The sequence below is a fragment of the Benincasa hispida genome, chromosome 9, assembly GCF_009727055.1.
Source record: "Benincasa hispida cultivar B227 chromosome 9, ASM972705v1, whole genome shotgun sequence".
Classification (NCBI taxonomy): Eukaryota; Viridiplantae; Streptophyta; class Magnoliopsida; order Cucurbitales; family Cucurbitaceae; genus Benincasa; species Benincasa hispida.
In genome coordinates, this window is record NC_052357.1 from 68459529 (window position 1) to 68463956 (window position 4428).

Genomic DNA, 4428 nt, shown 5'->3' on the forward strand with positions numbered 1-4428 from the left:
CATTTATCAAAGCTACACGATCATGTAGTATTTTCCTTCTATTGTATAGTGTCATCGTCTAGCGCCAGAGGAAGCTACATGATCGCTTAGTGTCAAACATTATCTCATAGCTCTATCGAGTACGAACAATTTACTAGACGATCGTTTAGCTCCCAATGTTTAGCATTGCATCTTGATCGTTTAGCGTGCGCCCGAGGTAAGCGATCGCCTAATGCTATCGCATAGTAATCAACGCATCGCTCAGCTGCCGCACATAGGTAAACGATCGCTTAATGTTATCGCTTAGCATTTCAATGCATCGCTTAGATACCACATGGAGGTAAACGATCGCATAGTGCTATCGCATAACAACTCAATGCATCACTTAGCTCCCGATCAAAGATAAACAATCGTGTAAGCGAGCGCTCAGTGCCATCGCATAGCTCTTCACCGTATTGCTTAGCTCCCGATCAGAGGTAAAAGATCGTGTAAGCGATTGCTCAACGCCATCGCATAGCTCTTCGCCGCGTTGCTTAGCACCCACCCTAAGCTACACGATCGTATAGTTTTTCCTTCATATTGTCTAATGCATGAAGCTAAACGATCGTTTAGCTACTGAAGCTTAACGACGATATGAACAGAGGCTGAACGTCTGGAATCTGCAACTCGGCCCCTTCGCCTGTCTCTTATACACATCTAGATGTGTATAAGAGACAGACACGATCGTGTAGTGCCACCGTATAGCAATACAACGCATCACTTAGCTCCCGAGGTAGACGATCGTCTAGCGTACAACCTGTCTCTTATACACATCTAGATGTGTATAAGAGACAGATCTAACGCATGAAGCTAAACGATCGTTTAGCTACTGAAGCTTAACGACGATATGAACAGAGGCTGAACGTCTGGAATCTGCAACTCGGCCCCTTCGCTTGTTTCTTCGTATTGCAGCTTCATTTCAACTCTAATGACTCCAAATAAATTACAGACTCTTGGGAAGACATTAAAGCTCATCAAACAAGAGCCAATTACAAATTTAAACGAAAAATCAAAGAGAAATTAAAGGCCAAAACTCAGAAAACCATATCAGTATAGCAGTTTCATATTTTCATACAAAACACCCACCAAACCAGAATTAATCCATTGAATGCTTATAAGATGCTCTGATACCAATTGTTGGATCAACACCAGCACGCAGCAGAAGGGAACAGGATCCATAAGCACTCTAATTCATTAATTTTAGTTGAAAAGAAACATGCTAAAAATATAGTATAATGGGTTTCAAGAAGATACCTTGGCTGAACCATCGAAATCTCTATTTTCAGCTGCTAAATCCTCTGAATCCTTGTGTAGACCACCACAAGATCTTCCCTACTATCCTCTTGGTGCTCTAGATTGAGTTGTAAGACTCAAAATAAGCTGAAATCAAAGGGAATATGGAGAAAACTCACTGAACCAACCCATTGAAGAACACCTTCTTCATCCGAATTTTTCAGTAAAAATTCAATCGGTTCATCCTCTATTCTTCATTCCAATCTCTTCAATATATTACAAACTATCATGCAAAGAGATGTGCTGCATGGGATGCAGCTCATGCTTTGAGTAAATCAAAAGAAGAAGTGGTAGGTTCCATGTAAGCTAGTTGAAGATGAATATGAAAATCTCATTTTTAATTTTGTGTAATTTTTCAATTTCCAAAATCTATTTTGATTTTAAAAACATATTTTATTTCTAAAAATAACATTTATTAAATTTATAAATTAATTTCATAAATTAATTTTCTAATAAAATTAATAAATAATTATTTAAACAATTTAAATAATTCTAATTAATTTAAATTATTCCAATATTAAATTGATTTTTACTCAAATTCATCTTCATATATTTAAATTAATTTAAATATATTTTCTCCAATTCCATTTGATTCTATTTGAACATTTCAAATTAACTTATTACGCTACTTTAGAGCTAATACATTTCCGAGCTAGTAGGGGACCTTATGGACCTACAGATCAGGGCTCCAACGATCCGAGATTAATCGACTAAACTCATTAGACCGATCTACTCCCATTCATAAATTAATGGGTCACTCCACTAAAGCCCACAGTTGAACTCCTCTCACTGTAGACATATTATGTCCATTCGATATAACCATAATTAGTAAGTTAACCTTCACAGGTTATTCGTAATAACGGCTGGTCAAATCTCTGTTTTAGCCCTGAAATTACCTCTTGTTCCTTAAGTTCTCACTGAACCCCTAATGAACAATTGGTTTGTGATCCAATCCAAAATCGAGTCCCTCTCATGCCAAATGAGAGGGCAGGATCCCTTGTTCAAGCCTAGAATCAGCACTTAAGGAACACCTCTTCTACTATCCCTAAAGCGGGTAGGAGTCAATTCCCTTTTGCACCCTATGTCCCTAGCTATCTATTCGGTCTTACCCCTAAAATGGCAGTCATATTGAGCCAGTGCTGTTGAGCCAACCCTCACCTATGAAAATCTATGTGCAATCCCGAATAAATAGGAGTTCATAGTTAGCTCGGGATTAAGGTTAAGTTACCTAGGTCATCGCTTTGAAATAGTCAATCTTAACTAATAAACAGCATTATAAAGTAAGAGTGACTCATTTTGTGATCTGATCTTGTACAAACTCTTTTGCATAAGGACATCCCCACTCCTCATGTCCAACATGAATGAATTAGGATCACTTCATTTGTAGCACTTTACAACTCCTTGTAACAACTACAAAGCATGCCGTATCGAATAGTGTTGCCATAATAAGGTACCCAACCTTATCCGTGTACTATAGATCATTTTGACTATTTACTCGAACCTGATCTACCTTTATGTCTCCACATAAAGTTTAAGTACTAATCCAATAATCAAGGGACTTTTAGGTTTAATAAATCTATTCAATAACACCTTTATTGAATTTTCAGAATAAGCTCCATTGTTTACATATCACGAGTTTTAGGACATAAAACCCAACATTAAACATGATTAACTAGTAAAATAGGTTTCGAGGTTTACATAAAACCATCAGATTTCATCCTTAACTCTCACGCAACCAACAACCAACCAAAACCATCGTCCTACCCTTCACCCATTACATTGACAGCACAGTATCCAAACCCATCGCCAGTAGTCGATGGCTGTGCAGCACCACACACGGCTCCATGACAGCACCATACATGCGCACTTTCTTCCCATCGCCCATCACGATATCTAATTTTTTGAGTTTTTGTCGCTCGACCTCAATTCAAAAATCTATACATTCAAAGTATAGATTTTTTAGGATTTTGAGGACTTATGACTTCTTTGAGGATGTGTTTGTTATTTGATAACTGTATTAAAAAAAAAAAAAAAAAAAAAAAAGAGATTTCGATATGAACCGACCTGAACCGAATCAAGACGGTTTGATTCAAAAACCAAAACCGAGAAGATTCAATTTTGGTCTGTTCAAAGACATTCAAAATTGGACAGAATCAAATTGTGCACACCCCTATAGAAATATACGAGATTGGATATGAAGAGATTGGAGGAACCGTCATAGAGATCGTTGAAGAATTTGTGCCCTCAATCATGATGATCGATCAATGAGGAACAAAGATTTCAAGAAGAAATCGCAAAAGGAAAAGAGAACCGGAGGAACTCAACAAAAACGCGGAAGAAGACGAGCAACCCCCTCTCTGATACCATATTACGCATAAATTGAGTAATCAGGGAAAAAGTGATGATATTATTGAAATTACACGTAAGGATTACAACCTTGAATTAAATATATATACTGCCCTTCATAACAAACTGACAGTTGGCTAAAACAAATAAACTAAAATACAATAATAGTACTTGATAATTTAGAAGTAGCATTTTTTTTTTTTTTGTTTAATTAAGAATATGTTGTCAATTTGTTCTATTTTATAAGATTGGGCTAAAATATAATGGGATACGCAAAAAGTTATTCAAACTTTTTTTTTTTAGTACAATAGAAGTAGACAGATTCAAACCATAAATTTTTTAGTCACTAATACATTTATATGTCATTTGGCTATGCTCTCATTGCCAAGCTAACTTTGAAAAGTCTTTATAGGATGATTGAATTTTTGTTATTATTATATAACCTAATAATTTGTTGGTCAAACCCTACTATCAAGGTTTCAGTATACAAGCTACGATTAAAAAAATATATAAGAATTTGATCTTTAAAATAAAGTTAAATTACAAATTTAGTCTTTTAACTTTAAGATTTTGTGTCTATTTGATATATGCACTTTTTATGATACAAATTTAATTTTGGATTTCTAATTTTAAAAATTTACATATGTATCCACCACAAAATTGAAAGTTTAAAGTTTCATTAGACATAATATCTAATAAGATCAATATTTATTAGGTGTAAAATTAAAAGTTCATAAATGAATTAAATACTTTCTACAATTTTGAAGAATA